The sequence below is a fragment of the Cupressus sempervirens genome, chromosome 10 (genome assembly GCF_028749045.1).
Source record: "Cupressus sempervirens isolate cs-2001-9-10 chromosome 10, ASM2874904v1, whole genome shotgun sequence".
NCBI classification, from domain to species: Eukaryota; Viridiplantae; Streptophyta; class Pinopsida; order Cupressales; family Cupressaceae; genus Cupressus; species Cupressus sempervirens.
The window spans coordinates 65788066-65811056 of NC_143127.1; positions in this window are offsets into that span (position 1 = coordinate 65788066).

Sequence of the window (22991 nt, forward strand, 5' to 3'; positions counted from 1 at the left end):
TATATATTGAATCCGAGAATTGCCTTCTCCATAGATATTCTTTCTTTTTCTCTGAAGCAGGTTGTTGGTTGGTTTTCAATTTCTAGTTCTTGGAGCTCTACTCAGGTTGTGAAAGCCACACACCCAACATATCTTGTATGAACAGTATATGAATTTTATAGATAGTTCTTATATAGTAGTGTGATCTTGCAAAAATGTTTTATGCATTCCTAATGTACTTATTTCAAGCAGATAAATACAATGTTTAGAAGGTTTCGAATTTCAATATAATTCTATCTCCTTTCTTATTGAATTTGTAATTTTATATGTTCAAGAACAAAGAGCTTGAACCTATTTGCAATTGCCCGGTTGTATATTTGAAGTTTTCTTGCCTTTGACTCACGGAGTCATATAATTGCTTGTGGTTTCAGACAAGGTTGCAGATTCATTAAAAAGGATGTGTGAAAATATGGAATTATATTGGATATTGTTGTCTAATTCATAAAGTGAATGGACTGAACAATGAATGTCTCAACATATGCCATATGTTAATTAATGTTCCAAGGATGTGTAATTCTAAAGTACAAGATTGCTCTAATGGATAAGGCACTGGTCATTTATAGGATCACTAAGTTTTTGTTGCATATTGGACATGTTGTCTTTTCTCAATATAAATCAATCTTTTTTCCCTTCATGTTGAAGTGGACATAAAAGTTTAAACCCTCACTCAGTTTATGAATAATATAGGTTTGCACCTAGCTATTGTAGAATCTGTGTTGTTTCATAAGCCACTAGCAGATATAAGGGGTTTTCATCTTCTTAATAGATTCAAAGATATGTTTTGCACTGGTATGATATCAATTGAATCTAAGGGTATACCCGCCTAGGTTTTGCAGAGCCTGAAGAAGAAGAAGGGTCATGCCTTATAGTTGGCCTTGTGTCTGAAATGATATGTTAATAATGGGAGTTAGCTGCCCCTAGACGTGTCATCTTCTCATGGGGATAATTGAAAACCCTCCAGCATTTTCAAACACCAACAAAATGGTGACTCTACTGGGGACTGTATTGAATCAGATGTAAGACAAACCTTGAGAATTTAAAAGAAGAGATTCAATACAGCAAAAGAAGTGCATAAAAAAGTTGCAGTAGTAGGTTATCTGATGTGTTTTCTAGGTCTCTTACTCAAATATCATGCACCCCAGTTGAGCTTTATTCATGGACAATAGTATGTTGTAAAACTGGATGCAAATTGTGTGCTATGACTGTTATAGGTGTATCTTCAATCAGTTTAGTTTGCAAGTGTTGTTGAGAAAGTCCAGAGTCAAGAATTGATTTATAAAGTATATTTTCTTTCCAAAATAATATTGATCTGCAAGTATTTCCTACATTGAAGGTCTAGTTCAGATTTGTCAAGTGACTAATTCTATTTTATTTCTCACAAAGTGTGAGTGGCGACTCTCAAATCTCTATACCAGTTTGTTACTAGTTGATTTCATTGCAAATTTTTTAAGGACTTTCAGTTTAATGGGCAGATTTGAAGTTTTTGGTAGATCTTGGAAAGAAAGTTTTAAATTCTTGATAAGTTTTATAGTGTTGTTTGCAATCTGTTGTTATAAAGAATTGAAGTGTAAAAGTAGATCACAACAGTGATTATTTTATTCCTCTTGTAAAGAGGTGGTGGCTCTACAAAGTTTGATCAGTGGTGTGAAGGAATTTCAATCTTACACCTATGCCAAATCAGCAGATCAAATTTCAGCATCAGCACTTGAGGTATTTTGATTTTCATCTTCCTTTTCATGGAAATCAAGTGTTTACAGAAGTTGCCTCTATTAAGTGATTTTCAGCACTAGAAAGAAGAGGTAGAAATATCCTTCTATAATGGAGTTAGATCTTAGATCTGAGATTAGTTTGCCAAATTCTGAGAGTTTGGAAATTGTGAATAATAACATTGCTATGTTGAATAGACTGGTTTATCAAATGATTGTCAATCTTTTAAGAATTGAGGTAGGAAGTATTCAAGGTTTAAGTGCTGAAGAATTTTATTTAAGGCTTAAGTCAATAATCAGTAAGATGCCTTTTCATTGTAGACCTGAGGAATCTTCACTGCCTAGTGTTTTCCTTGATGTTCTAGTACCCAATTCAGTCAATTGGCCAACACCTATAAGGTTACAAATAATTTTGCAAATCAAAAAATTCATTGAGGAGATGGAAAGTGGTGATTATAGATTTCATGACATGCCTTCTAATGATAATGAGTGTGCTGAAAGCCAAGGTAGCAATGAATATAATGAATCCGTAGAGCAAGATAATTTGTCTTTCGATTGTGAAGAGGTGGATTCAAATGTTAATGAATTAGGTAATAGTGATCAGCATGAAAAAGATGGATATAAAAGAGAAATTAAATTTTGTTACAGTGAGTATGAAGTTGAAGAAAGTCATAACAACAGTAAGGGTAGTAATTGCTATGATAAGAATGAATGTTGTAACAATGTTGATCTTTCATATTGTTACACTAAGGAACCTATTGTTGTAAGTTCTTCCTATTATCCAGATGATAACCACAGCCGAGAGAAGATTGGTGAGGCAATCTTCTTGAACTCCGATGGAATCTCATAATTGTTGGCTTGTGAGTTTGAAAAGCATGTAAGTATTTCTAAGGATCTTCATATTTTCTCTCTTGATACTTTCTCATTCAGTCAAATCAATTCCCCAAAGTTAGATGTGGAAAAAGAGGTAGAATATGAACAATCTCTGTTAGACTTTGGAGGTGTAGATGATAGTACCTCAAATGTTTTTGCACATGACGATTTGTTGGATGTGGAGCATGTTAATCAAGGGAACTTTAACATTGTTTCAGATTCTTTTTATGTTGATCTTGCTGAACATCATTTTGATGTTTCATATGATGAAGAGGAAAATAGTGATTATTGCCAATCAGGTTATAGATTTTCTTTATATTCTGATAAGTCTTGTGAAGATAAGTTCAAGGTGTATTCCGACTTTTAGTTTGATGAAGAAGATGATAGTGATCAACATAGTTTAGATTAGCACTTTCAGAATGAGTTTTTAATTTTGGTGACTAATCAGTTGTTTGAATGTAAAGAGGTTTCAGCAAAGGATAAATCTGATTCGATGAGTAACATGGTTGCAAGTAGGAAATGATCAAATTTCACATACTCTTCATTTACAGAGGTAAAAGGTGAGTTACAATCTACTCCATGTAACTCGTTGAATGAAGTTGAATATTCGCACTTTGTGTTTCTAGTTGAAATCAGTAATGATCAATTTATGTTTGATATCAGTTGTTATGGTCATGTTGATCCATTTTTCATAGTGGATAAGATGAAGGAAGTATGTCTAATTTTTATACACACTATGAAGGAAGTTGTTTTGTTTTGCCAAGTTATTTGTTTCAATATGCTGATCTAATTAGTGAAACAAATGGAAATGAGAATTTTAGTTTACCTCTGGAGATTGTAAATGAAAATAAGGTTTATGATAGAGGTAGGGAGTTCTGAAACTTTTTGATGGCTCGGGGCCATCACTTGTAAATAGTAGTGCTAATTGTAGATTTCCCTAATTTCAATTAAGCTGTTAGAGAGAAGTTTTGAAGTTTTTGGGAATGGTTTGCTTCTGCCAAAGATCTGAATCCTTTCCATGCCCACAAGGGGCATGCATCCCTAGACAGAGCCACTGTTAGCCCTCAAAATTGTAGCCCTAATTTTGAGCACTGTTGAAAAAATCATGCCCTAAAGTGCCTTTTATGCATATGTGGTTAGTTGTTAGTTTGAGGCCTAGATGGTGTTTAAGTGGCTTAAAAACTTCCCTTTGACATGTGCATGTGATTGACAATGTTATTTTTCCATCCCGAATCATTCTGTGAAGTTCCATTTTGAATTAGTGTCAAAATTTGCAATTCTGCCCAAGTGTCAAATAGCGACTAGAGGCCCAGTTTGCATTTGAATATATTTTACCCAGGAATGTGTCATGACTAGCCACTTTGGGAGTTTTTAGTGTCCATAACAAAGAATCTATGTTTCAGTTTTCAAGTCATTTTGAATTTGTTTGACTAGGTTTTGAACCCCTCAAAGTTGGTCATTTACTATTTTGTACATTTGTGTAGTTGTTCACAATTCTGGGAAGCCCTATTCGACCAATGATATCTTTGACCTAGATGATCCAAATGAGGAAATTATTTTTTTATTGTGTTCCAGGGGTCAGACAATTCATATGTTCCAATTTTGAGATCATGACGAATCCATTTGATCAGTTTGCTAGCATGATCAAAACCCTAGTTTACATTGTTTTGTTATGACTAAGGTATCCAGGTTGATTCATACCCTTGTTCGGCACGTTATAACTTTAATCCTTTGATTGGTGAGCCTAAATGGATTATATCATTGTGTTGTCTCCTAAAAATCCTTGAAGTATGCCAGTTCCCGAGTCATGACAAATCTATTTGCATACTTTCATATGTCTGTACATTTGCCAAAAATCACTTTTTGACACATCCCAGTTAAAATTTCCAAGTGCCTATTTTTCGAAAATTCGTCAAATGCATCCTGGGATTCATCATAAGCCCAAACCATAGAATTATTTTCTCTTCATGGCAAAGAACTTATTCCCTAGTTTTTAGAGCCCCAAGTGATCAATAACCCAGTTTTATAATGCCAAACCCGAGCCCAGTTTATGTTTTTAACATTGTTTGTTTGTAGGATATTTGAAGTGTGGATGTTCGAAAATTAAAATATGTTGATTGGAAATTCATCAGGGGCTAATAATTTGCAGTATGATAGAGTGTGTAGGATTGAACACTCATGCCAATTTTCATGGTCTGGTTACTTGATTGAGTTAGTTTATAAGCCCAACTGGCAGGCCTCCAGATACAAATTCATAGTTTGCAGGTGAGCATCAATGAATGGCTTGGAAAAGGTTACAAGCTAGTATGAAAAATTAAATCCCTATGCTCTATATTGAGGATTGCCGTATCATTTGCAAAAAATTGGAAACTTTATTGAAGGTTATAAGTTACTAAGGAAGGCACAATGAGGAGTTGTGCAAAGAATAAAATAAAATAAAGAATCATGTATTGGGAGAGTTCAAGAGCTTTGTAAAATATGGGTTTGAAACATATTAGCTTTTAAGTTTCATAGCTCATTAAGAAGAAAGCTCCATGTTGAAAATGGAGGAAGCTGTAGTTATGAAAGTACAAAAAATTAAATTAAAATGAAGACTTTGCTGTTAAAAATTGAAAACATTCTTTTCAAAACAGCAATAAGAGGAAAGCTTTGAATGTTTTTGGAAAGCAAGAGGAGGCAGTAACTTTTTCATGGGAAGCGGCAGCAGAGACACCAAGTTTGAAGGAGTCCCCATTTGTTAAGAGGGAATATGTTTGAAAGCAACACATGAAAGCTTCTTAAAATAAATACTCTCTATACTCACCATATATTGCTCACATGGACTAAACTTCCTTTTCTCCCATGGTGTAAATTTCAGTGATAAGCACAAGCTATAGCCTTGCCAAAATTGTTTTTTTTTTAAAATGATAAAAAAGATTTAAGAATAGTTTGTTCATAGCATTTAAATGCATGAATTTAAGTTTTCTACAAACTCCACATCATCAAACACATTCTATACAGTAGATGAGCACCTTTCAAAGCTTCTCTTACCTCATAAGAATAATTCACCGCTGAAATTGTAGAGGGGTTTATGTACAAGGGAGTCAATAGGAGGGGCTGAGGCATTTGTAGACAGATTGCGCAGGTCAAAGAAAAGGAGCCTCATGCAAAAAGAATAGAAGACACTAATAAATAAAAGAGGAAAGAGAAACCCCCACGTCACAGCAATCAAAGCTTCCAAAAACAAGAAATTCATAGCAATCAAATCCATCAGAGAGGTTAGCACCAGTAAAAAGTGATGCTCAGCCCCAAGGAAAATCAGAGCAATATGAGAAGAGTGGATGGAGAAAGTGAATACAAAAATTCAAAGAAGAAGCCAAAGAAAAATAAATTAATTAAAGACACACAGCTAGCATGGAAAGGAAATCCTCAGCTTGTCTTAACAGTGGAAGAAGCAAAATTGCTAGTAAAAGAAGTTTACGACAATCATACTAGGAACAAAGCTGTTGCTTCAAAGGGATTAGTCATTGTAGAAAGTAGGAGACACGTCAGATAAGAAGGAAGCTTTTGCATTGAAGAATCCATCTAACCGAGCCATCCAACATGAAGGAAGCATCCACAAAGCAGATTCAGCAGAAGCCCACGAAAAGATAAAAGCTAGAGGAACAGGGGTAGAATACAGTTCAAAACCAATATCCCACATTGCTCATGGGTGGACTTCTTTTAGTCTTTAAATAGAATTCTTTACATACAAGTTAATGCGTAGAAGTTGTGGCTATTATAAATGTGCTGGCTATTGTGAAGGGACCTACATACACGTGGATGACGTCAGTTGGTAGGTATTGTGTATAAAATTTTAAACAAAAATGTCAAAGCGATGATGTGGCATTGAAAATGGAGATGAAATAAGATGGTGCCATGTGGTGAGATGTGCAGTGCTCGCATTCCCGCATTATGAAGTTGCAAGGTAGATAAATAATGCGAGAAAGTGGGTTGTTGCCACTTGGTGACGGATCCCAGTAGGCGATGAGATGGTGAAGATCGGGAGCAACTTGAGAGGATGCGCCATATCGTGACACGTGTCACGATCCAACGGCGTACGCATTCCCACAAAATGAAGATGCAAGGTAGTTAAAAAATGCGAGAAACTGGAATTGTGACACGTGGTGCGAGTCCTGTGGTGCTAACATGGAGGATGATGCAGAGGGCTCAGGGAATCAAATAATGGCACGTGGCAGTTGGTCAACTGAAGGTTGACCCCAGATTTAAAGGGCCAGGGCAAAATAAAAAAAAATAATAATAATAAAATATTATTATTATTTTTGGATGCACTTTAAAATTTTTAAAATAAAAAATGGGCCCTTTATAAAGTTTTACCTTTAAGGCATTTTAAATTTTTTGAAATTTAAAATCAAATTGAGTTTTAGACCTGAACTTTTATAGCCGGAAGAGTGATTTTCAAATTGAGATTTTGGACATTTTCAGAAAGCTAGATATGCACTCCAATATACCATTGGAATCAAGAAGAGCTGAATTTTTCATTTTTGGAGTCAGATTCTACACAGGTGCTCACCAGTTTGAGCTATAGGTCAATTTGTGAAATCAGGGGTTTTGGTAACAGAAAGAGCAGATTTGATTATTGAGCATCTAAATCAGTTACGAGATATTTTTGAAGGCTTGGTAAAGCTTGTTTGTGGAGAAAACAAGCATAAAAGGTTACATTGCATTCTGAAGGCCACATTATAACTGATTTTCACTTTTATGGTGAATTCATTTTGACTCCAAAATCAGTTACATCCTTTCATCATTACATTTTGAGATATTTTATGAGCCAAAATGAATGGATTTGATTTTTAGTTGGAAGGAGAAGTTAGAAAGAGGTTTTTGATCTTCAAGGGAAGGAATTATGAAGGGGCACATGTCATCTATATATTGAATCCGAGAATTTCCTTCTCCATAGATATTCTTTCTTTTTCTCTGAAGTAGGTTGTTGGTTGGTTTTCAATTTCTAGTTCTTGGAGCTCTGCTTAGGTTGTGAAAGCCACACACCCAGCATATGTTGTATGAACAACATATGAATTTTATAGATAGTTTTTATACAGTAGTGTGATCTTGAAAAAATGTTTTATGCATTCCTAATGTACTTATTTCAAGGAGATAAATACAATGTGCAGAAGGTTTTGAATTTCAATATAATTCTGTCTCCTTTCTTGTTGAATTTGCAATTTTATATGTTCAAGAACAAAGAGCTTGAACCTATATGCAATTTCCCAGTTGTATGTTTGAAGTTTTCTTGCCTTTGACTCAAGGAGTCATATAATTGCTTGTGGTTTTAGACAAGGTTGCAGATTCATTAAAAAGGATGTGTGAAAATATGGAATTATATTGGATATTGTTGTCTAATTCATAAAGTGAACAGACTGAACAATGAATGTCTCAACATATGCCATATGTTGATTAATGTTCAAGGATGCATAATTCTGAAGTACAAGATTGCCCTAATGGACAAGGCACTGGTCATTTATAGGATCACTAAGTTTTTGCTACATATTGGACATGTTGTATTTTCTCAATATAAATCAATCTTTTTTCCCTTCATGTTGAAGTGGACATAAAAGTTTAAACCCTCACTCAATTTACGAATAATATAGGTTTGTACCTAGCTATTGTAGAATCTGTGTTGTTTCATAAGCCACTAGCAGATATAAGGGGTTTCCATCTGCTTAATAGATTCAAGGTAATGTTTTGCACTGGTATGATATCAATTGAATCTATAGGTATACCTGCCTAGGTTTTGCAGAGGCTGAAGAAGAAGAAGGGCCATGCCTTATAGTTGGCCCTATGTCTGAAATGATATGTTAATAATGGGTGTTAGCTACCCCTAGATGTGTCATCTTCTCATGGGGATAATTGAAAACACTCCAGCATTTTCAAACACCAACAGAGTCTAGTTTCTAAAAAACTAAGTTGTTGCAAAATTTGATGAATGAGCTAAAATCTATAGCCCAATTAGTACATGTTGGTTTTTGAAAAAAAATGGACATACATTCAAAATAAATTATAGATGAAAGGCTTGCAATAGTTCAAATAAAAATAAATTATATGGTGTTATAGCTAATACAGAGACCTACGATGTCATGTAACTTGATTTTATGGATGCTCAACCACGAGGAAACCTAAAGGAGAGCACACAAGAAAAATCAATCATTTTTTTTTTTTTGTAGCAAAACACATCTTAGACCAATTTATAGATTCCAAACCTTTGGGTTGGATCCCCAAGGCAAAACCAAACCTTAGGCTTGGTAGAATGCAAAGCTTTAAATAGCACGTGCGCCCTATAGCACACACACACACTATTTAAAGTTATTTAAATTTAATTCTTAATAGCATGTACATGCTTTATAAAAAAAAATTATTTTGAAAAGCACATACACACTATAGTGCATATGTGCTATGGCTTGGGATACCCAAGCCATAGCGCATGTGTGCTTTTCAAAACTAGAAAGAAAAAAAAGGTGTCATCTTTTTGGCACTACAACTTGGTGCACTCATATCACCCCCGAGTCTTATCCCAAACCCAGTGATTCCTCCTCTCCCACCTTGATGTGGGTGCCAAAAGAAAGGTATGGTCACAATTAGAAAGAGGATGACATTAAATATGTGAATCTCTCCTTCCCACATTCACATGACATGAGAGGACCAGTCATGGACACCTCTAGTAATGAAGATGATGATGATTCCACTAAGTGTAAATTTGAAACATTATTTAAAGAGTCCATTCATGAAAAATAATGTGATGTTGTGCACATTCCCATATCCAATGGTTTCATTGCACAAAGATCAACCTCTCATCTAGACTTTACTTTGCCAAGATCCAACATGCATCATAATAGCTTAGAGGATGATACATAATAGAAACATCTCATCACATCATATGAGGATAATGAACTTATTGAAGGGTTTTAGTTTCAAACCCTATTTCCTAGCTTCTTTCCAATAGAAGTCAAAGATGACTACTATGAGCCACTTGCTAGCTCTACTTTTCCTGATACTTTAGAGGAAACACATGTCATAGACCTAACTAATACATCATATGAACCATCTAATGAGGTCATGTATTTAAATCCTACCAAATCCTATCCATATTATGAACCACTCTCCTTAGTCCATCCCGAACTCATTAGTTGGGCTATAACTGACCCTCACCATATTCCCTATTTTGATACTAACCATGATGTTTTCATCTATCTCAATGCGGTCGAACCATTGCATCCACAGAAAAAAAAAGAAATGTACAGGGATGGGTTTGATATCAATCACCTTAGTCATACTAGAATAGGACAAGCAGTTCAAAGCCTTAACAACCACCACCAAGTTGTAGCTAATCTTGAGAAAAAAATAGAAATGATGCATCCAAAGGTGAAAACCCAACTATGGCACCCATGGATGAGATGATTGATACCTTACCCTAGAACTTAGAGGAAAGACCATCTATCTTAATTGAACCAATAGAAAAAGTCAACATTGGTATAGAGAAGGAACCAAGGATCATCTATTTGGCATAGTCTTTAAACACAGAAGAAAGGAGTGCATTCATTTGCTTCTTCAAAGAGAGACAAATAAAATTTGCATGGTCTTATGTAGAAATGTTAGGATTAGACCCAATTTTAATCCACCATCACCTCAACATTTCTCCAAAGGTCAAGTTGGTTAAGCAAAAGCTTAGGAAAATACATCCCCACATAACTCTGCTAGTCAAAATAGAGTTAGAGAAATTGATTAGCACCAACTTCATCCAACCCTTAGAGTATGCATCATGGATATCAAACATTGTGTCTATATCAAAGAAAGATGGTAGCATACACATCTACATTGATTTTCAAGATGTAAAAAAAGCATGTCCTAAAGTTGATTTCGTCCCTTCCCAACATTGACACAATTATAGATTTGATAGTGGGTGATTCCATGTTTTCACTCATGGATGGATTTGGGGTATAATCATATCAGGATAGTGCCACAGGACCAAGAGAAAACAACCTTTACTTGTGCATGGGGCACATTTTGTTGGAATGTGATTCCTTTTAGGCTAAAGAATGCAGGAACCACTTATCAGTCGGCCATGACCACTATCTTTCATGACATGATGCATATTTTTATGGAAGATTATGTTGATGATATCCTTGCCAAATCTTATACTAAAGAAGATCATCTCCCCATCTTGGATTAAATATTTACCCACCTAGAAGCATTTAAAGTTAGGCTAAACCCTAAAAAATGAGCTTTTAGTGTCAAATCTAGCAAGCTTCTAGGATACATTGTCTCAGCCAAAGGGATAGAAGTTGATCCTAAAAAGGTACAAGCTATAGTCAACATGCAATATCTAAAGAATCTAATTCACACAACCAAATATTTCATTTCATTCAATAGACCTCGTGCTACACTTTGGTGGCTGATACAATGTATAGGAAGGGTCTTGATAGTACTTTGTTTAGATGTCTTGAAAAGGATGAGTTGAGAGTTTCTCTACAAGAAGTCCATGCAAGGATCTGTGCACCACACTCTAGTGGGTTTACACTAGCAAAGAAGATTCTTAGGATGGGTTATTGTTGGCCAACCATGGAAAAGGATTCTATCGAATATGTTAAAACTTGCAAATAGTGTCAAATCCATGGTAGCCTTATTCATGTGCCAGTCCAAGAGCTCAACCCTTTGGCCACACCATGACCTTTTTGTTAGTGGGGCTTTGATTTGATTGGAGCCATCCACCCATCTTCCTTCAACAAACATAAATGGATTATCACTACAAGAGAATACTTCACTAAGTAAGTTGAAGGGGTGCCACTCACTGACTCTATAGGAAAACAAATCTATTCCTTCATTCTAAACCATATTATCTTTTAGTTTGGCATACTTCATGCCATTCTCACAAAAAACACCTTGTACTTTAATAATTAGAGGCCACAAACACCATTCCTCATCAATTTACTATCCCCAAGGAAATGGCCAAGTAGAGGCCACAAACAAGACCATTATCAACATTCTTAACAGAATCATCAATGATATTGGTAAAGATTGGCATTTACAGGTAAACCTTGCCCTCTGGGCCTATAAGATGAGCATTAGGAAACCTACAGGCACAACACCCTTCTCTTTGGTTTATTATTGTGAATCCATTCTTCCTTTAGAGGTTGAGATCCCATCCTTGAGAGTTACTATTCATGACATCCTATCAGATGAGGACTATAAAGTGTCCCATCTAGAGCAATTAGAACTATTATAAGAACATCAACAAACAATGCATGAACACCTCAAAGTGTATCATAATAGGCTATCAAGACATTACAACAAAAGGGTCAAACCCCATATTTCTTAGGTTGGTGACCTAGTCCTCTAAGAAAATCCTAAGAACCAAGCTACTAGAGAAAAGAAAGGAAAATGGGAGGCCAATTGGATTGGTCCTTACATTATCACATAGTCTTTTGGGACTGGTACTTATAGGCTTTCAAACTATGATGGAGAAGACCTAAAAAATCCCATCAACAACATTCATCTCAACAGGTTTTATGTCTAGAGCTTCGAGGAAATACCTCATTGTTGAAAATACAAAAAAAATACAAAACACTAGAAAACATTTTTTTTTTAAAAACTAATACAAAAGAGATGAGAAATGCTAGCTTTAGTTTCAAAAGGAGCAAGAGATAGCACCTTTGGACTTCCCTAAACAACACAAGTCCTTCAATACAGAATGATAGTCAAGGCAGGACTCAAGCAACTTTCTCAGAGACAAATTTTCCTTGTTTGTGGCTTACCTAGCACCATTGAGTTAGATTTCACACATACCCAATTGAGAAATACTTGTGGGTTACAACTCAGTGATTTCTTGGCATTAGACATAGTTCATAGGAACAAAGACAGTCAACATAACAACAACAATGGACAAAACAACAAATTAGAAGAAACATGGAGTTGGATTATGTATTGAGATACCATAGACATGCATTGCAGGAAAATTAGTACATATCCCAGCTATCCACCATGACCAATAATTCTTGATATCTATTGTCATCTTCATTCAATCCATTTGAAGTCCCAAATTTCCTTTTTGCCTCCATCATCTCACATATAGCTCTCCAAGCCCACTTTTCACCTTTTGTCCCACTTTTTGGTTTCCTTGACTCTTTGGGCGCCTCCACATAGTCTTGGTTATCTCCATAATCCAACAAATCTCACTCACATCCTTGTTTCACTCCCTCCCTCTTGAAAATTATCAAAAATTGCCAAAAATAGTAAAGAATTATCAAAAATTGCCAAAAACATTAAAAAATTATCAAAAATTGCCAAAAACATTAAAAACTTGTCAAAAATTGCCAAAAACAATAAAAAAATTGTCAAAAATTATCAAAAACATTCAAAAATTGTTCAAAATTGTCCAAAAATATTCAAATTAGGTAATAATTGCCAAAAATAACTAAAAACCCTAAACAATTAATAACAAACCAAAATTCCAATCAAACATGGTCCACCTAAACTCAAAAAGGCTATTTAATTCTACATCAATTATTGTTGTATTTTTCAAACCAATGATCCATTGATTTCATGTCAAACTGGTGTCTATCTATAATTGCTACTCCTTTGGGATAGGTTTGCGTACCTTGACCAATTTCATATAAAATCAATGGGGAGGCCTACTATATTGAAAAATGCTTGAATATTTTATGGCTCTATTAACTCTAGCAAAATAATAACCAATGACTGAAAGGAATTAAGAAGTAGTGTAGTTATGTCTTAAGACATCTTGCTAGGCTTTAGAAAATCTGGCACAATGCAAATAGTGTAAGAGGCGCCAGTAGAGTCCCCTCTTCTTTCTTCCCATCAAGAACAATAATTCCTATTAGATTATTCATCTTATTTATGTTGTAGTGGCCACGATTGATTTAGACCCCTTGAACTAATATATCTATGCTATTCTGAAAGGCCTAGATATCCATCAGATTCTTTCATCATCACCTAAAAGGGGCACAAAATAAGTAAGCATAAGTTTGAGAGATTGCAATGATCTCCTTGCCTTTTTTGGCCCTCGTAGTGCCTTCTTAGGCCTATAAGTGCCTTTTTAGGTCCTCAAATGCCTTTTTAGGCCCTAGGCACCTTTTTCCAGGCCCAAATATCCTTCCTAGACCATCAAGTGCCTTTTCAAGGTTTCACTTGGCCTTTTTTTGCCATCAATACCTCTCATGGGCCCCAACAACTTTTTACAAGCCTCATGAACATCCATCTTAGCACAAGCCTAGATAAAAATCTTGATTTTGGTCTTAAGCTTATCTATAAAGGTTATCAATATATACAAAATTATGCCTTACAATTCATGGTTTAACACTTTCTACTTTTTCAACCTTAAACACCATGACTCTCCAAATGTTACACAAGTTTGTATTCATCTTTCATTGAGAATCCACACTGACATTCATTACCCTACACATAAGTAAAGGTCTTTATTCCTCTATAGATCATATTGTTCCCACTTTTATGAAGATTGACACCTTTAAATCCCAAAAGTATTCAAATATCTATCAAAAATCCCAAAATCACTCAAATATCTATCATAAATTCCAAAAACATCCACATATTCCTCAAAATGCTAAAAAAATCCAAATACATTCCACAAATATAAAAAACAAACATGATAATGTTTATTTGACACATTAACATCAACGCTAGTTATGCTTTTGCTTGCCACAAAAACAAACACAAATTTTATTCTATTATGATGGCAATGAAAACATTACATTCAAATAGCATCTAGCGGATCATTTATTCTGGCCTTGTTAGGGGAGGTGGCAGGATAGCATGTCCAATTAGGGGCTTTTCCATAGGCCTAGTTCTAGAAGAAGAAGCCCCTGGTGTTAATCCTCTTTGTACCCACACTGTATCCATGGGAATCATCAATCTACCACTATGTAATTGCATATTCAATAGTTGTGTAAATTCCCTATCCACAAATTGCATCTCCTATTGGCTCTCATTAGGGAATCCGTAATGATAAAGTCCCATATAATAGGTAGCTTCCCAATGCACCTTTGTTGTCCATTACATATCCACGAACACATTCTCCACCAGCTTGTTTATTCCTAGTACAATGATTTCTCGTTAGGCCACATCCCACTCCTACTACATTTGATCAATTTCCATTTGCCAAAACTCCATGTATACCTTTGTCTTGCCCAACTACTACTGCAACTGCTTCACCTTTGACTCACTCAATGCCAACTGGTCTTGTAGCTGCAATGATAGGGTGTTTGATTTTGCAATTGCCTCCCTAAACAACTCAAATTGTGACTACAATAATACCAACTCATTTTGTGTGCTCTCCAAACCCACTTGTACCATCTTTAGAGATTCCTACAACCTCTAAGCTCATGACCACTCTTCTTGCATCCTCACATCATTTCCCTCCACTCATGATTGCTCCACCCGCAGTTCTACTTCTAATGATTTCACCCACACCCGCTTCGTATTCACCATTGCATGGAGTCATCTCGCCTTTGTTTACACTACATCTTCCTATGCCTTCTCCATCAACCCTAGCAAAAATGCTTCTTCTTGTTCTGCATTCTCTACTTGGACTCTCTCTCTGGCCAACATTCTTCATAGTTCTTTCATGTCACTGGATGATTGATCTCCACCCTCCACCTCTAGCTATGACTCCTCTACACTCACACTGCCAAATTCTCTTTTCTTTGACCCCTATCCTAGATTCCCAAGACTAATCAATTGATGTTCTCCACTCATCACCTCACCCATGCTAACATATTCCACCTTTTACTAAGCTTTTCCTATGGACTATTTAGGAGAGTTCATCTCCCCCACCTTCACTACCACTTCTAACACACTCTTAGTCACCCCATGTGGACTAGTCTCTACCTACATCATCAATTCATTATCCAACACCGCTTGCAGCACCTACTATGATGTAGTCCCTGATAGCATCATTAATGTTGATAAGGGCCTTTCTTTTGCCTTGACTCCTACAACCTCAAGTTGTGCTAGTGCATGTCCCACATGACTTGATTCACCCTGCTCCTAAACTAACACTTGTAGTTTAGACTAATACACCAGTTCTCTAGAGGTTTGCTGACTGCACTTTTCCTTTACTCCTTGCCTAACTCACCATCCCTAGCTAGCATCACCCTCCTGTTGTGATTGATCTGGTGAGCCTGACATACTTTCACTTACACACTTCCTTAGACTTCTCAATATACCCGATGTCCATGTTATACTCTTCGCCTTGCTTCATTCCATCTCCATGCTATCTTCCTATTTATGGATGCCACTCACCATGCCTCATACATTTCTAACTTTTCCACATGCTTTCTCTTTGCACTCTACCACACTAGTACTAGGTACACTTGCCCCTCAGCTCTATCACTCAAACACCCTAATTCATGTCGATGCATATCACTAGCCAAAATTTGCTACTGAATCATCATTGACACATCCCAAATTTTGTTACTAGACTCCTACAAGAGGTTCATCTAGAAAGAATTAGATGAACTTGAACTATTGCACACAATTGTTAGCAATAGTTGGTCCACAAATAATGGGTTTCTACTATTATGAACTTCTAGTACTTTGATGATGTACTTGACTAGAGGTATTAGGATAAAGTAATGATATTTTATTTTTCCTTTGGTTTTTCATTGTTTTTCTCTAGTGATCCTTTGATTTTTTGCATCATTGGTGTCCACTTATAACTGCCTCCTCTCGTTCGAAAGGCCATGTATACCTCGACCAATTTTGTACGATATCTTAGGTGAGGTCCTTTATCTGATATGTGACTATTTGTGTGCCTTTTTTTTTAATGTGGCTATAACTTTTATTTTTAGTAGTTTTCATTTTTTATGTACATTTTTTGTGTTGGGTGGCACTTCTCAACATGATATAGTATTCATATCACCATAGCTAAGCTAGTGTTGGTTGTACTTGGTCACCTTTTTATTAAACACTCCATGATGATAGTTAATTTGCATCTCTTTACAAAAAGTGATAATTAGTTGCATTCATTTAGTTTGTATTTTCATCTTGGGTACCTTAAAGAACACAGTTGGAACATAAATCAAGATAACACACACACAAGTCTGAACAATAATGATCGATGAAATGGCTAAAAAATTTGAGTAAGGCTATCAAATAAAAAGACACAAACCAACATACTTTTGCATGATTAACACTCAACTATTGTGGACTTTGTTTCATCACAACACTACCACCTTGCATCACACTTCATTCTTTCCTATCATCTATCCCACCTATTACATCATGTTGTTGGTCTTAGAATGGTTTTGACATTTGAGTGTCAACACATTTAACCAAATTCTCAAGACAATGCCAAGTGTAATACAGAAGCTGAGCTACAATGTATGTTGAGCCAAAAAATTCAATAGGTTTCAAGTGAACTTCAAGGGCCGAGCAATCTTTAGGTGCTAAGAAAAGTTGAAGTGCCAAGCAAAGTATAGATGCCGAGTCACTATAGATGCTGAGTGAAATAGAATTACTATAGGAGTCAAGTGAGCCAGTTTTCCTATATGTGCCAAGCATCAACAACTAGTATGTGCCAAGTAACACATAATCAACATATGAGTTTGTGCCTTCACAAACTCAAATGTAAAATATTTTTGGAGTCAACATGGGATGAATCTCAAAGGATCTTGAAGATAAGATTGAATCTCTTGCATTACCTATGTAATTAACATGCAGCCAATAAGAAAAATGCAAAAGACATGCAACCAATAAGAAAAGTGCAAGATATGAGCGAGAAATGAAGATTTAATATTGATCATAGATTTATATCTATACCTAAGTCTTCAAAATATTTAAAAGGAGAATGAAACCCCATTATGTGTGCATAAGAGAGGATATATATAGGTGAAATATAGCGAAGTGCAAAAGAGAAAAAAAATTAGTGAAGAATAGAGGAGCATAGCAGAATCTAGTTGTTGAAGAATAGAGTATCAGAACCTCACAGAGTGACATATCAGATCAAGTAAGGATTAGATTAGTAAGAGTAGAACAAGGATCTAGAATCAACAATTGAAGATTGCAAAGCTATTAGGTCAAAGGCTTTCTAATACTCTCTAGCAATTGTATTAGATATAGAAATCCTACGCACTTAGGTTGGCCTAACAGCCATTCATAAATCCTTTAATAGGGTGGCATTCCAAGTGAATGTGCTAAAGTCCTTTAACCAGGCCTACTTTTAGTAGGGTAGTGAAATCCTTTAACCAGGTCACTTTTAATAGAGTGTAAAGTCTTTAATAGGACAAGCCTTTCATAGGGAAAACCATTAGAAGTGGTCAAACATTGTAACCTGGAATAGTTACACTTTGTTGCAGTGATATTTTGTGGGTATCATCCCCACCCCAGTTTTACCTTCTCATTTTGAAGGGTTTCTGGGTTACTAAATTTGTGTGTTATCTATTTTAATGCATGTCTTTACTTTCATGTTTATTAGATAAATTAGACGCATGTGAATGGTTTTAGTTAAAAGGATTTGAAAAGGTTAAAGTTAGTTACTTCTAATTCAACCCCCCCCCCCCCCCCCCCATTAGAAGTAAATCTTCCCACTTGTTAACTCCAACAATTGGTATCAGAGTAGAGTTCTCACAAGAAGGAGCCTTATAGCTTGGAGAAAAGATATGAAAATGGAAGTCTATAAACTTGGGAAGATCATAGAGAATCAGGCAATTGACATACAACTTGCTTTACATGCTTTGGAAGAAGCTAGAGGAGAACTGAAGAAATCCTTAAAAAGAAGAAGAGAGATTGCCATAGCTGAGAATGACACATAGTACAAGAAGATTGACACCTCAAATCTAATTTCAAATGGAGATTCCAAAGAGTTTGATGTAGCAATAGCAAACTTGATGGAAAAGAATAGAGCATAAGTAGAAGAAATTAGAACACTCAAGCTTGAACACAAATCGCAAGCCATGATGCTTTATGAGGTGACTGAACAGAAGAAGAGAGCTATTGAAGACAAGGCTATCCTAGAAGAAGACAAAAGAAACCTTGCCAACATACTGGAAGAAAAGTCAATTGAGATTTCAAGAATTTCAAACATGTAGATAGATACCCTGAGTCAGATGATGAATGTACATCATGAACTGAATGTCAAGGACATTGAGATCTCTACACTTAAGATGCAAAATGAATAGCTACAAAATGACCTAAAAAGAGAGAAGAAGATTGTAGAAGGCTTCAAAAAACTCAATGAGGCCATCAAGTACTTTGAGTAGCTACTGAAATCACCAAGGGCAAGCAATGATACTTTAGGACTTGGTTACACCAGTACTGAACAAGGAGAGTCCTCCGAGACTATAGAAGAAAAAAGTAACAAAGGTAAGAACACTAAGCCTACTTGTTACTTCTGTGGTAAAAAGGGACATACCTCTAATGTATGTAGGAGAAAGAATTCCCATTAGCATGACAAGCCTAAGAATGCAAGTTATTGTCATAAGTGCAAAAGGAAAGGACATCAAGCACATGATTGGAGGACTAGGACTATCAGAACATCAATATTTGAAGGGCACTGCTACAATTTCAAGAAGTATGGACATAGAGCTTTTGAGTGCAGATCAAAGCCTATGTGGACATCAAATCAAGAAACAAGGGAAGGTAATCATGGTCATCACTGCAATTGGGACTACAAAATTGGGTATAGGTGTCATTACTATCAGGAATATGGACACATTCCTGAAAATTGCATAAGGACACATTTCAGAGGAACTACAGTAGATGGTTGAGCCAAACCACATGTTTTAGTTGCTTGAAGATTGGTCATATTAGTAGGAATTTCCCAAAAAAGTCAAAGGAACCTAACTCAAAGAATGACAAAGGTAAAGAGAAGGTAGATGTTGAACACATCAAAGGAGAAATGAACAAAACATGGAAGAAGAAAGATGGGACTAGCACACTGAATGAAGGGATCACTTTGCCTAATAGATCAAGTGGTCACACTTCATCAAACTAAGCAAGAGAAGGCATAAGGGACTGATTTACAAAGTTTTATCATACATCAGTTCCTAGAAAATAAATTACTAAAAAAGAATAGATCAACATGAACAAAGATGCAAAGTTACAAGTTAAAGATTTCACAAGTGTTGCCGAGTTGTCCTCAAATACCGAGTAAAAATCTAGTACAAGCCAAGTTGATTGTCAAAATAGTAGGAGCTGAGCTGATAGAGGAAGATGAGTGAAGAAGAAAATTTAGTTGAGGCTAAGTAAGTAATACTCTTGTGGAAATTTAGTGGTGGAAAGGTAATGGAAGCTGAGTAACATAGAATCCTTTAGAAGCTGAGTGGATAGTTGTAACCACACTGAGCATTAAATGTGATGAAAATAGGGTATATTATTGTATTTTCAATCATTTTTTCTTCATCTAAAATGCAAAGAAAAAGATGACAAAGAGTGTAAAGAAAATCCAAAGTAGAGAACCTAGTCTATAAGAATATTTCAATAGCATTCCAACATGATTCCATCAAATTTCAAGGTATTTATGACTGTGCCGAGCTACATAATTTCATGTTTTCTTGGTGTTAAAACCCTAGATTGTATAGAATGGCTTCTAGCTATAGGAAAAATTAGGAGAAGGAACCATTTGAAGTCCAATTAATGTCCAGAGAGGTTAGACAACACAATTTTTGTAGGATTTGAGCAAAAGTGCACAGCAAATCTACGAAGCTCAAGAAAACCTACATGTAGAAAACCTGTCACAGAGAAGAACAAGACAAGAAGAGGCAAGGGTTTGATTTGAAAAACTCAGATGAAGAAAATATTATTCAACGAATCTTCATAATGAAAAATAAAAAGAGATCAATCCTTATAAAAGGAGATCGAAACTCAAAAAGGGTAACCTAAAGCCTAAAAAAGCTAGGTTGCACAATATAATTAATAAAATATTAATAATATGCACCTACAAGATAGCTTAAGAAAACTAGAGTAATAGGAAAATTATTTAATTAAATCAAAGTGATTTAATTAATAAGTGTAAACAAATAATTACTCTAACACCCCCCCTTAAGTGAAGCTCAGGAGGTAAGCTAACTTAGCACAGCTATGAAAGAAGGAAAATTAAGTCTCAGCAACAAGGCCTGATCAGGCACCCAATCACAACAAAATCTCTATAAAGAGGAGAAATAGAGAAAACCACATGGGAAAAACCCTACTCTAAAAAGAGATAGCAAAGAATGTTCTAGAAGAAGGAACAAAGAGATTAGAAGAGAATCACTGAAGCATGAAGAACCGCAAAACTCTGTCAAAATGTTGATCTGTAGAACCTCCATGGAAATAGAATGCACAAACCAAGCGTGTCTATATGGTAGATGATCCATCTCACCAAAATGCATAGATAGCCAACCACTACAATCGCCTAGTATGTAGGATCAAGTACTAAATACATAGCTCACACCAACAAACCATCAACCAAAGAAGCATAGAACAACAATATAACCCCCTCTTAATGCAGGTGAGGTAACAGGCAGATGAAAAGGTGGGCCAAAGAATCTCCTACAATACAAGAACCAAACACATCAAGAGTGAAGTAAAGACCCAATAAATGCACGTATCATTAACATTGCATGAGGCAAAAGAGAAAGAGGGCCTATAAGCGGCAAACAACTATCCCCCCCATATGGCACTTTATAAAATAGTGTGAGTACAACTATCTCAAAACAACATTCATGAACCCGAAATGTAAGAGTGACACTTTATCTTAGTGTGTTTGCATAAAGATGCTTAAAAATGATATCAACAATGATCAAAAAGTGAAAAAAGTTGATACAAAAGATAGTATAGCCCAAAACAAAAGATCCCATTCCAAGAAAATGATCCACAGACTTGAAACACCCAAGATATCCATCATAGAGAAAAAAATACCAAAAACATGATAGAAAGAGCATGGGGTAGAAGTTGGAAGAAATTACATCATTTTTGAAAAGTAGACAGAACCAGCTTCCAAAAATATCATGTTTTCAAAAAATGGAGATGGGACACACAAGAAACGCTCGCTAGAGTCAAAAATAGAACTTTGAACTTTAACTGAAAAAACAAGAAACTAAATTGCATCAAAACCAAAAAAAATCCTACACCACTCTCTCCATCTTAGAACCAGCTTTTTGGTGCTTCTTTCGGATCAAAAAAATATGTCTGTATGCTCAAGTTACAGAAGAAAAACTGACAGGGCCTCTAAAAATGCAAGAATTTTTTTTTTAAATAATAAAAAGACAAAAAAAAGGTGCCACCCCTGCACCACTGGTGGAGTGGTGGCCAGGGTGGTAGGAGGGCAGAGGGCTACCTCGAGCGGAGCTATGGTGGGGCCGTGGTGGGAGCCACCGGTAGATCTGCTACGGGTCGTTGGCAGACCGCCAGCGGTGATCGTAGCGGTAACCGCTAGCAGTTTCATCGTGGTTTTCGAACTGCCATGACTAAAAACCATGCAAAAATAATTATTTTGTAATTATTTTAAAAATTTTCATGCCTCAGAGTGTGTGCAGAGGCCATACGGCCCTGTGCGAAATTTTTTTTTTGCCTCCTAGATCAACGTTGTCCAAATCAGACAAATTTTTTATGTAAACAGGGGTTTTGATGCCTTCTGAATCCATCCGTGATGTCTGTTTCACCTCAAACTGCTCTAAAAATTAGTGACTCCCCTATTTTCTTAGAAAAAACCTAAAAAAAACTTGACCTGATCTACCAAAACCTTGTTCTCCTTTTTTCTTGAAACACTGAACAAGCTACAGCAAATCTGACTTTGATACCATGTAGGATTTGAGCAAAAGTGCACAACAAATCCACAAAGCCCAAGAAAACTTGCATGTTAAAAACCTATCACGGAGAAGAAAAATACAAGAAGAGGTAAGGGTTTGATCTGAAAAAATTAGACGAAAAAAATATTATTCAACAGATCTTCATAATGAAAAATACAAAGAGATCAATCCTTATAAAAGGAGATCGAAACCCGAAAAGGGTAACCTAAAGCCTAAAAAAGCTAGGTTGCACAATATAATTAATAAAATATTAATTATATGCACCTATAAGATAGCTTAAGCAAACTAGAGTAATAGGCAACTTATTTAATTAAATCAAAGTGATTTAATTAATAAGTGCGAACAAATAATTACTCTAACAATTTTCATCCAATCCCAAAGGTTGCATACAAGAATGACCTAGCTAGAGCCCTATCCATAATAGCCCCTAAGGTTGTAATGGTTAAAGATGTAAGGAAATGTTATAATTGCAAAGTTGGAGCTATGGGTGACATGGAAATGAGGGAGGCATATGAGAAATTGTGTGAAAATGGAGTGTTAAAGGTAGAGTAAAAAATTGTTGAGAGGAAGGGTTTAA